Raw genomic sequence first — 13409 nt, forward strand, 5'->3', positions numbered from 1 at the left:
TGTTAAGCATTTTGTTTGTAAGAGTGAGGGCCAGGGCCATCCACTGTTAATCCCTAATAATTAGTTTGTTTCTATTTATGGGCATTTTCAGCACCAAGGCTATACGAGATGTGGACCCTGAACTCCGCCTTGGACCCAGGTCCGGATTTAGAGTTTTGCCGCCCTTATCGGGGTTTGACCACTTTCCGGAAAATTTTGAATATATATGGTACTTAGAAATAGGTTTTATGCTACTTAAATCCTCAAAAGTGTTTCAAAACCTAATATTCTGCAAGAAATATATATTTTTAAAAATATAACCATTTAAGTTTACCTATAACAAGGTATTGTCTATAGGAGTCTCAGGTCTTAAGGCAAACGACAAAATACTTACCTGGTTTATTTTTCCCATTTAAACAACATAAAACTTGTAAATCAGCTAATCTACCTTGTGGTCTTTTCTGCCATCGGTTACATTCCTGATGCGAAATAGCTTGAGGTTTTTTTTTCGCTCCACTTGGACTGAATTTTATCCGAGGCCTGAGACATCGAAAATCGAAATGTATAGTGGTCTATCGAGTAAATATTCACTTTCTTTGTTTAGTAATATTCTGATACTCAGTAAGAGAAATAGATAGACAATTTGTTAGTTTTACAGCTCAAAAATAAATATATTTGTTTACTTAATATTTGTCAGTTTTAAAGAGGATAAATAAGTACACAAGTTTTTTCTTTTCCGTAATTTGCCACTTTAAAAAATGTTAAAATTTGCCGCTCTAGGTTGCAGTCTACTTAGTCTATTTACACAGTAATTACTAAAAGACTACAAATAATAATATCTTGCGAATGATTTAGAACAAAAACACACACACAATTTAAATGTATTTTTCAGCATATGCTGAGGCCAGTAAAATAAAGATCTCCATAAAAATCCAGCTTGTTCAGATTTTTTTCGAAGTTAAAATCTAATTTTAACGGGACAAATATTGAAGCAAAAATTTCACTATCGTGTGCACCAATGATGGATGGTTACTTTCACATGATTGTGATTGCACTATTGTTCTTTGACATTGAGCAATTTCCTGAGACTGTTTCTTGTTGATTCAATGTAGATATTGATATTAGATCTCTGCATTAAGAATTCCAACTTCATTAGTATGAAGGTGGATGATTAAACTTTTCTTTTCAGTTCATTTCATACGTTTGACACACTCCTTGTCTGGATAATTCGCTGGCAAAGTGATTAATTGATTACTTGAGTTTGACATCCCTATAATACTACGTACAGAGACTAATTCAGGAGGAAGATCGGGGGAATTCTTACCCTGGAGAAAACAAATTTTCTCTGGGTAAACTTTCAATACTTCAATTATACTTGGATAATTCTCTAGTCTCTCTTCGAAGTTCAATATTGTCTTATTTTGCTCCGAGTATAGTTATACGAAAGAAAAAAAAAATTCCGGAAGGTTTATAATCATCCTGCCTGTCTGCCAGATCATAGTTAAATCTGTCTCTGCTGGATTATTTACTACTATGCTAACATTCCAACTCTATCTCTCATGTCTTTATCTTCAACTTTACGAACTATTTATGAGGTGCAATTTGATGGAAATAATCTAATTGAATCACTGGCGTACTATCTATAATATAACTAAAAGGATAAGTTTTAATCTTAAAAAGAAAGAAAAAAATAATACACAAATGTCTTAATTTCGTGTGAAATGTACAAGCTAAAATTTGTTCACTATAAAATTACTTTAATAATAATAATAATAATAATAATAATAATAATAATAATAATAATAATAATAATAATAATAATATCGTCTAAGAAATTTCTTATGAACTACTGTCATTACATGGTCTTATGACCTCACCACAGAAGCACTTCGAGTGACAAAGAAGACATTTCGTCATATCCTGTTATCCCGGATCTGCGGACATTGATAAAAATAATTACCCATCAAGAAAGAATTAAAAATACTATTGGGACTGCATTAGATATGATATAATAATCTCTGTCTTGTAAAGTTAATCTTGAAAAGGATTTGGGTATTATCTTGCAGACAGGGCCGTAACTTGTGGGGGACTGGGGGCAAATGCCCCCCAGGGAAGCTTCCCGCCGTTCGAGGGGGGCCCATTTAAGACAAAATTTTCTTACTCCATATACGATACCAACATGAAATTATAAATGAAGCATCAAACATGTTCACTATATTACATACACAAAACAGCATACAAAAGCTAAATAAAACAAAAATGAGTCGTGGGCCCATTTCAGTAAAAAATAAAAAAAAAAAAGTCTACTATTAGCGGCCCTAGAACTAATATTTGTTCATGTTCAGGTCAAACTGGATGAGAGTGGTTCGTGGTGGGTCAGAGTGGGTCACGGTGGTTGGTTGGTCAGTGGGTCGTGGGTCACGGTGGGTCGTGGGTCAAGTTTTCATTGACCCACGCCAACTCTGCCCACGGTTATGCCGGTTAGGCTAAAGGAGACGGTGATTATGAGAAATGAGTGAAATGGTGGAGTGAAGGAAGTGGGAGGAAACGGGAGAACCCCGAGGAAACCCACGAGCACGGTGTTTGTCCACCACAAAGTCCACACGGCGCGAGGACAAACTTATTTGTGATAAGAGTTCTCTGAAATGGAACTATGAAGCCATCATGGATTGTGACTTATCTGATATCTCAACACAAATCATTCCGATTTGATCAATAAACTTGCTGATTTTTTTAAAATTAATATGTGAAAGAGACGCACTTAGCTATCACTTCCGTTGTTTCCACAATGAATAACATAAAAGGCAGAAAACATTTCTGTTGTAATTCAAAATCTTGATCACAGTCGGAACTACGGCAATATTTAGAATCGAGATGTTATATATCTGTTAAATTAATTTTGTACGCGTAAGAAAATTTATTGTTTATTTGTTGAAGTTTAGCTGGAGTTATGTGAGTCGTGAATCTAATGTTTAAAGTGGAATCCGAACCACTGTAATGCGTTCAACGGGGAGGATATGTACCATGTAGTAAAGTATTTGTATCTATCTGACAAACATTTACCTGCTTGTGTCCTGCTTAATCGACTCCTATGATGAGTTAACAATGCATAATACTTTCATCACATGTTTAAAACAAACCATCATTATTAAAACCAATTTATAATACAATAATCAACTTTACACTGAATAATATCCTTATAAATGTTTTATCAGAATGGGAGATGTGAATGAAAATCAGGAGAATTTAACTTAATGCTGCTGCTATCAGAAGAATCTACAGCAGAACAAAACATATAATTAGTCCACCTATTTCTTATTATCAGTTTGCAAACTGTAGTTATATATTAATCGATTTGTCATGTCTTATATATAAGTATGTAAATAAGCTTCAAGATTACGCCATAATTAATTATGTTAACTGAATAATGAATTTTAATTTGTACTGGTTTCCGATTGAGCAAATAAGTATAATGAAATATAAAATTGTTCTTCATTGGTTTTAGCAAATCTTTATATAAGTATGCACTGCCAGGGTATCTACTAAAATTCCACAATGAAATTTCGTGACTTTATCGTGACCTTTTCTTTGCCAAATCATAAAATTTCCTAACATTTTCAAGAGCGAATTTGGGTGCGAATTAGGCCAAATTTTCATCCATGCGATACAAACGTACTTTGCTTGCGATTTGGTAGCGTCTAAAGCCAACCATAGACATTTTTTGTGTTGAATTCTGATGTTTTATAGAACAAAATTTTCCAATCTGTACTTACATTTCCACAGTAAAAAAAATCGTGACCCAAAAGCTGAATTTCGTGACTTTTTCGTGACTTTCATGACAGTTTTCTGATTTCCTGACTTATTCGTGACTTTCGTGACCGATAGACACCCTGACTGCCTTTATATGTTCATTAAGTTTAACAAATTTGTTCCATGTATTTTCCCATCATTTTTGGTATAAATATCAAATAATGTTTGTTTATATATATATATATATATATATATATATATATATATATATATATATAATGTGTATGTGTGAAAATCTGACCAAGTTCAAACTCAAGCTTTGATGGCTCAAATCGAAACCGAAGAACTGTACAGGAAAATATTTAGCATGATTACTAAAGAAATCAAGATCTACATTCATGCAAAGTTTGGGAAGAATCGGATGAGTGCTATAGACTGCGTGCGATATATATACTCCTCTTGTGATTGATGTTTTAAGGAAAGAAAAACCAAACGGATGAAAAATCAAAGATGGCTTTCCCCTATATAAATAATTTACAGAGTCATAGACTCACAAACGTTGAAAATCATTAGTGTTTTTATTTATTTTGTTCCAAAACTATTCGCCCATTTCACCCTATTACCGTTTGCTTAGTTCACTGTACTGTACACTCCCGTTCTCTGCTCATCCATGTAGTATGGAATTTGCCCAACACACCACCACCAACAGTCCGGCGCTGCAGTCACCGCCTGACCGCTGCAACCCATATATTGGTGTGTTTCCATTAAATTGATAAGGATTTGTATATAACAAGTAGCAAATGGTCCCATGTTTATTGCGGCAATATTTTGTGTTCCTTCTCCTGTTTTCCATATAAAGTTCATCTGAACTTTTAAGTCTTGCACGAACGTCTCGTATGGGCATCGCAGTGAACCACTTCGTCCCTTTTAGTTCCCTTCTAGGTCAAGTTAAAAAACGCTTAAACACATGTTTAATTATTTAAATTAAGGCTCAAAATACTAAATTCTATGCCTAACTTGAAGGGATTCTGGGAAATGGACCGAGGCAAATTCCCAAATATATTTCTTTAGTGGTATATTACGACATAAAGTTTATATACTGTCCAAATTTCTAGCTTCTAGCTTAAGCAGTTTGGCTTAGGAACTGATCAGTTAGTTTTCTCATTATATATATATATATATATATATATATATATATATATATAGATAGATAGATAGATAGATAGATAGATAGATAGATAGATAGATAGATAGATAAATACCAGTAGGCATGAATCCATATCAAAACCACAGATAATCAAAACAACAAAAACTTTTGTAAATGAAATGAAATGAAATCTTTAAGTTTTACGTCCCACGGTTATGCCGGTTAGGCTAAAGGAGACGGTGATGATGAGTAATGAATGAAATGGTGGAATGAAGAAAGTGGGAGGAAACGGGAGAACCCCGAGAAAACCCACGCACACGGTGTTTGTCCACCACAAAGTTCACTTGGCGGGGGCTGGGATCGAACCCGGGACCCCAAGCACCAGAGATGAACGCTCTACCACTGAGCCACCGCGGCCCCACAAAAACTTTTGTGTGTCAGTGGCTGTGTATGCTTGTATATTAGAATCTCTCCTTGCCAACGAAATTCTTTTTGAGTGTACATAGAACTATACATCTTCATTCAAGTTGTCACAGAACAATCAAGGTTATTTAATAAGAGGAACCTGGCACCATTTCATTACGTAATTTGTGTGAGATGGAAGTGTCAAAAGAAAATCTGTTCAGTTTTCAAGGATGAAAGAGCCCATATATACTCTCATTTACTACCTACTAACTTATATAGACATCCATAGTAGGCCATTTTACTGAATCTATCTCAATTTAAACTCTTTAAATTCCCGTGGCGATAAACGTTATGAAGGGATATGGTATTCTTGACGCCATCACGTTCAAATTCAGTAATACACAATCGGCACATCAAATAACTATGGTTTAAGGAATCAAAATCATCGCCGCAGAAACAAAAACTCATCCAATGAACTCTTGTCTTGTGCGGAAGCAGCCCATTGTTTATTATTCTTTGCACTAGTGTGAATTTCTGAAAAGATGCTCCATCACCATTCTCCTCAAACATTTTTTAAGGGTATTGGAAAAATCAAAGAATTATATGTGCATAATTTTGTCCTAAGTGAAAAAAAAAGTGTTATTCAGAAAACCTGTGAATGCTGCTGAGACTGTCTTCGTTCTTGCTTAATTCACCACCTACGTTTATGACATCATAGACGATTTGAAGATATTCCTTCACAATGTGGCACATATCGACAGCACAAACTGTATTATCAGAAATAAAATAATCAGATTTAAATACTAATACGCAGAGAGAGATATTCCAGTATTACTATTTGATTTACATATTTTGAAAAACATAAAAAAAGATGATATTGTTTAGCAGCCTTAAGGTCTTACTGTTTATTATTGTCTTAAGGTTTTACAGTTATTATTGTTTCATTTTCTAACTTCTTAGATACATCGGCTTGTTCCCGCATTGGTTATCAAGTCATTTCTGGCTTCTCTAGACCGGATTTCGGTACCTCTTAATTGAACCAATGCCTCAACTGCTACGCGAAGTTGGATACAATTGAAAATTCGGATTTTCATCGGGAACCTAGGCTACACATATTAAAAAAGCACACACGCTAAAAATTGGCCTACACAGAAGTGCCTTATTGCAAACACTACTATTTTCCAACTTCTATAAAAATACGTTGTCAAATATTAATAATATGGAGTTAAGACGAATAGATGAATACTAAACACGAAACAAATTGAAGAACTAGGACAAATGAACTTCATTCAACTTTTGCCAACCTATACCAGTGGTTATCATTTTTTATTTTTTCAAGTGAGGAACACTTTAATTAGTCAGAATATTTTACGGACCATAATAAACTCGACTCTTTTCAAAGCAAATTTATAATTATTTATTTAAAATTTCTTGTTCATATTTAATATTAGTATACTTATGTTTTGAAAGTAGTACTAATTGACATTCTCTTGATTTTATATTGGTATAACTGAAAACTATCAAGAATAAAGATAATACGGGAATAAAGAACAACCCACACTTCTTATGGAAAAATTGCTTCCGTTAAATTTCTTGAATGTGCGATATTTCGATTCTTTATATGGTCCAGAAAAGAAGTCATGATGGGAACAACCGGAAAGCCTGTATTAATCTATATATATAAAAGAGAACGTACAAATCCTTTGTTAGCTCATCACGCTAATACGGCTGAACCAATTTCTTTCATTTTTGGGGGGTTATTAAGATTTGGACCCTAGATGGTTTTTATCATATCACTTTAATTTTCAATTACCAGTGTCTTGAGATAATTGACCATTCAAGTGTCCATAACGTAGAAATCCTTTGTTAGCTCATCATAGCTAAATCTAACCGTATTTATATGCAACCCACATGACCGTGTCACTCGGCGGGTTAACATAAATGACAGGCGATATAATGTTAACATTTACTGCAATCTTCTATGGTTTTTATCATATCACTTGAAAGCGAAAAAGTAAAAATTATCTAAGTAACAAAGTTTATTGCGTTCCGGGGTGACCCCAGCGAAGCGGGGTGAACGCTGCTAGTTCCATATATAGAATTTTCTACCAACAGTTTTTGTAACTTCAATATGGTCATTTCTAATTAAATATTACTTTCATTTAACAAACCATCGAAAATTGCAGCTGTTTACATAATTGGATATTTAAATTATTAGATGACTGGACCATAATGAAGCTCGTATGATATAGAAACAAGAAATGGCATCTGTAAGACACCTATTTTTCGAGGGTTCGTACTGTCGATTTCACATCGGTTCCGTTCGACATCACCAGAAACGTTCAGTATTGGGTTCTATCACCCGTATCGCTATGCAGATTGAACATGTATTTCCGTACTGTGGATAAGTCCATCCAGCAGCTCGTATCTTAACATTCCCGCTCTTACACAAACATCCTAGTTCGTCCAGATGGGTTTCGGGTTGCAATCGTACGTAGAAGGTCGTGCCAGACTTTTCAATCGGAGAACTGGTCAGCGTGGTGGCCACTACACATCTGTAATATCCTTGTATTCCAGGTATTTCTCTATTACCTGCACTGTGTTGGCGGCCATTATCGCCTACTAGACGAAAACTAGTGTCATATACACCACAGAATAATGTCCCGATAGATCACACTCAACATTCTATCCTTTGAAAGTACACACAGGGGTGTTCGTATCCCTAACATGACGTCATCCAATATCATTACCCCGGCACCGCCATAACTATCTTGTTCTACAAAACTTGCAGTGAGTAGAGTAGACCATAGACACGTTATAAGTACCATGAGTGTGGAGTGGCCAGTACGCTTCCCGGTTCTTAATATAACTGAACGTGTCTGGGAAGCCTTTGTAAGTCTGATTGCAAACCGAAAACCAAACACCAGGGATTCTAGGTGACGTGGGTCGGGTTTATGCAAGAGAGACGTATTACTATACGAGCTGCTGGATAGCCTCATTCGCAATATGGAAATATGATGTGCAATCTGTATAGATAAAACCCAAGTAATTTCTTTTTTAGATGAAGATCGAATGTGTTAGCAATTTCTATTTCTATTTGCGAAGTAAAAAATGTTAATTCTATGCCTGACGTTTCGATAGTGATCTGGGCAGCATAAACAAGAAGCGCATTGAAATGTGTAGTATACTCTATTTAAAGAAGCATACAAAGGCCTTAATGAAATGAACATTTTTTTACTGTATAAAATATTGTGCTAACACTAACTTACAAGTTTAAATTTCCAAGTCCTACAACTATTTTAATCCAACGTAATGTTTTATTGAAATGCTTCAAATGCATTTATTTAAATTTTATCCAGAATAGTTTTCACGTCATAAGGTCATACTCTTAGTAATGAACCTTGTCTATTGTAAATATAGTAAGTGCAATCACAATCATGTTGAAGTCTTGCCAAAAACAAATTCTACACTGTCTGCCTGTTTAGCAATCCAAATAGGTATATTCACACTCTTGTTTCGTAATTTAATATGAGAAATTTATTTCAAAATTTACTGAGTACTTCTTGGATCGAATTGATTACCAGTGTAGTAAACTGTTGATTACCACTTTACATGTTTGATGTAAAACCAACCAGATATAACGCATAAAAACTCATTATTTGCGAAACTATATGTTCACAGTAACTGAAAATGCAAATTAAATCTGTGTGTTTGATAGAAAACAGGAAAGAATCCAATGTACATCAGTATTGTGTAACGTCTGGAGTTTCACCACAAGACTCTACAATGTCTTACGGGAGAGAAAGAGAGAGAAAATAAGGCGGCTTCAATCACGAAACAATTTTGAGACACTGCCTAAAGCCATTTTTAATATGACAGATCCGGCAACATTGCTTACAAACATTGTTTCTCGATTCAAGAAAAGGAGCTGTTTGTAGCCTATCCTGGGGAAAGTGCTGTGGAGAGATTTTTATCCCCTTCAATTTACCACAGAATACGTTAAAGAGTACTAATGGAGATTATATCGTGCAGACGCTCATTCTCTTATTATTTTGCCACCTCCTTCCAAAGCATGTATTGATTACCATAATGTAAAGGACAAAAGATTTTTCGATGGGCGATATAGATATGCTGTTTATTAAGGAAGTTAATACGCATCATTCGGTTAGCTTACAATAATAATAGGTACCAATAGGTTACAGCAAACGTTACATCAGTTTCACTCATTTCGTATCTTTACCAGGAAATAATACGAAAAAGTACAGGTTATGTGACATTATTACGCACGATGTGTTTAAAAAAAAAAAAAAAAAAAAAATTGACGAACTTCAAGCAAATGATGAATAATTGTCCATTGTCGCCAATATTTTTAGGAAACTAATTCCTATGGCACTACTATGATGAGTAATATTTTCATTCGTTAAAGCTCAAGATAATTAAGTTGAGGCCAAGTGGCTACCGTAAGTATTTTATATTTACGTTCTCGTGTTCTATTCGTTGTGCGATACTTGCCTAGAATACAAACCCATTAATTAGTAGGTTCAGTCTCCAACAGCGTTAATGCTGAAGAAGACAAACATCAACTAACCCACTTAATCAACCTCCGAAATCCTCTTCTTACATAGTTGTGCACACTTTCAGGCAATGTTTAAATGAAGGATATACTAATTTAATCTCACCTGAGGATGATAGCGGATTCCTATGGGTCAATACACAGCCAAATCAGTCCATCTAAAGACCCGACACGCTACTATGGGATTTTTACAGCACCTAAACACCCTCATCCCCAACAAAGTTTTGGCTATGCTACTGATAGGAGCGAAAGGGGTTACCAATCCTTTTCCTTAATAGGTAATGCTAGAATCAGAAAAGATTCCTATCAGTATTCCTGTCCATTGTTCCTCCCAACATTAAAATTTGATGCATTTATTTCGCTGTATAAGGTTTTTATGCAGCCTAACGTTATTAGGGCAACAATTACGCTTAAAGACTTTCAAATTAAAGGCTATCTATTATTTTTTTATAGTAATACAGTATCATAATACGGACAGCACTTCAGATATATTTAACTTTCTTCTTCATCCTCCTGTTTGATTAAAAAGACACCGTTCCAAGTCTATTCTAGCAGCGTAATTGTTTCCCTACTGACCACGTGGACGAATAGGCCTTTCGTTAGTCAGTCAGACCCTTCGTTTAAAATGAAACATAACCTTGTTCGAATCTGCTATATAAATGTTATGAGTTTTTACAGTTTTGACTGACAAATAACTTTGTTTGTTGATTACATATAAACATTTTTAGGACAGCCTTTCATTACATTTTAGCTTTATTTCCTTTTCCTCTCTTTTAGCACTTACAGCAGGCATTTCCAACTGGACGTAGACGCCCGCTTTTATGCTACGGAGGAAAGGGGATAAGATAGGAGAATGGAATTAATGGTGTTGACAGTGTACACGTAGTCATGGATCCATGAGTAGTACGCCTGTCACCACTGTCTATCAGGTTTCCCACCTTCTTCTTCCCATCTTTACGTGGTTTACTCAGAAGGGAAGCAGTAGACCATGACGTCACAGAGCATTTAGTTGGAAATGACTCAGACTTTCACATTCTATTCTAGTTATTCTAGTGTTTTCTCCAATACCGGTAATTTACTTCATTAGTGTTTATCGTGACAGGAACGAATAACCTCGCTGCTATCATTATACACATAATAAATCAACCAATACTTAAGCGTTAAGTTCGCAATTGCGAGACACCTCTGTCGCAGGTTCGAATCCCGCTCGCAACATGTTATATATTGTCCGCTCTTTTATAATTCTTTTTATTATCATCATTCATTGCTCTTCGCCTACTTTAACCTAATAGACGGAATCGTGAGAAAAAATCCTTAATACACAAATTATCGACTGTTGTTAATTCTAAAGGTTATTGAAAAAACACAATTTACAATTTTTATATAGGTTCACGAATGAGTTAACACATTTGAAAAACCATTACCTACATATTGATTTATGAAATCTGTTCAAAGGCAAGTTTGGAAAAGTCAGAACTTTCAGTTTTCGTTTATCAATTAATATCCTCATAAAAAAAAAAAAAAAAAAAGCAGGAATTAAATAAAGTTACAAATTAAAAAGGGATCTGGAAGCCTATATGCTAACCGATCATCATTAATGTTTATCTCAACTTGAGGCCTGTCTAAAAAGTATCCGACCTTAATTTTTTCCACGCAAAGTAGTGATTCTCAGGCGGCGCCACCGTGTACGGTGGAAGGAGGAACCTTAATGCGCATGCTTGAATTTTTTCACCGCGTTCACGTGTGCCAGTCGTGAGCTGGTGGTCGCGAAGTGAGGTGCTGTTGGTAGTGTTCGTCGGATTTAGTGTTTCTCGCAAGATGACTGAACGAATTGAGCAAAGATACTGCATCAAATTCTGTCAAAGGCTGGGTGATTCTCAAAGCCAAACAATTCGTAAGATTCAGCAGGTGTTTGGAGAAGATGCGATGGGTGTAACACAAATTAAACAATGGTTCAACCGATTCAAAGATGGCCGCACATCAGTCGAGAGTGAGCAGCGTAGCGGCAGGCCCCAAACTGCTCGGAATGCAGCTGTTGTTGAGCGGGTGCGAAATTTGGTGATGGCAGATCGCCGTTTGACACTGCGGGAGATTGCAGAAGATGTTGGAGTGAGTAAAGATTCTGCACATGCAATTTTGCGTGACGATTTGAACATGAAACGAGTGGCTGCTAAATTTGTACCCAAGTTGTTGTCTCAGGAACAAAAAGACACCCGTTTTGACGTTGCACAGGACCTTCTGGACACCACCAACACTGATCCTGGGTATCTGAATTCCGTGATAACTGGAGATGAGTCATGGGTGTACGGGTACGACCCAGAAACAAAACAACAATCGTCTCAATGGAAGCATCCCGATTCTCCAAGGCCGAAGAAAGCGCGGCAGGTGCGAAGCAAAATCAAGGTGTTGCTGACTGTTTTCTTCGATGCCCGTGGAATTGTGCATCACGAGTACGCACCGGAAGGACAAACAGTGACAAAGGAGTACTATCAAGATGTTCTCAGGCGACTCCGTGACGCAGTCCGGCGCAAAAGACCAGACATGTGGACAGCGAAGAACTGGCACGTCCATCATGACAACGCCCCAGCACATTCATCCCAATTGATCCACACGTTCTTAGCCAAACATGGAATTACAACCGTTCGTCAACCTCCCTACTCTCCAGACCTGGCTCCTTGTGACTTCTGGTTGTTTCCAAAATTGAAGACGCCTCTGAAGGGATCCCGTTTTGAGAGTAGAGAAGACATAATGCGGAACACGACGACGGAGCTGAACAACATTCCAAAAGAAGACTTCCAGCGGTGTTTCCAGCAGTGGAAGGATCGGTGGGCTGTGTGTGTGGAAGCACAAGGGGCCTACTTTGAAGAGGATTAGGGTCCCAAATCTGTCAGGTATTCGCAACTATTTTTCTGGCCAAAGGTCGGATATTTTTTAGACAGCCCTTGTATGGTGTTATGTTCTATGAAAATCTACGGATCGGATGAAAGACCTCGCATCAAATCTCAACGGCATTATTTCTATGTTTGTCTGTCTACAGAAAGAGTTTGAAACATCTTAATTCAAGTTGTTACCCAATTATTTCCTACTGTGGATCCACAGCGGAAGAAACTATCCACCAACTGAGAACAAAACATGAAAAATGAAAAGAAATCTTTTAAGTTTTACGTCCCACGATTTTGCCGGTTAGGCTAAAAGGAGATGGGATGATGAGAAATGAATGAAATGGTGTGATGAAGAAAGTGGGAGGAAACGCGAGAATCCTGAGGAAACCCAAGCACACGATGTTTGTCCATCACAAAGTTCACTTGGCGCGGGCTGAGATCGAACTAGAGACCCCACGCACCAGAGGTAAACGCTCTACCACTGAGCTACCGCGGCCCCAACAGAACATGGAATCATACGCCAAAGACACACGAGCTATGCATTTGGCTATATCTCAACCAAAAGCTGGCGTAAGTTTTGTAGTTCGTTTTTACGTTTCAGTTTCCCCATTGCCTCTATAGAATTGCATTATTTGTAACCTCTGATAAAAAGTACCAGCATATCTTAGCTTAA

General features: G+C 36.5%; 1 protein-coding gene across 4 annotated transcripts in view; it reads right to left on the minus strand.

The window, feature by feature from the left end:
* Nucleotides 1-13409, minus strand: part of l(1)G0289 (plexin domain containing lethal (1) G0289) — a 204269-nt gene that overhangs the window by 57636 nt on the left and 133224 nt on the right. The gene's annotated exons all lie outside the window — the stretch shown is intronic.

This window comes from Thermobia domestica, chromosome 13 (assembly GCF_964235325.1).
Source record: "Thermobia domestica chromosome 13, izTheDome1.hap1.1, whole genome shotgun sequence".
Classification (NCBI taxonomy): domain Eukaryota; kingdom Metazoa; phylum Arthropoda; class Insecta; order Zygentoma; family Lepismatidae; genus Thermobia; species Thermobia domestica.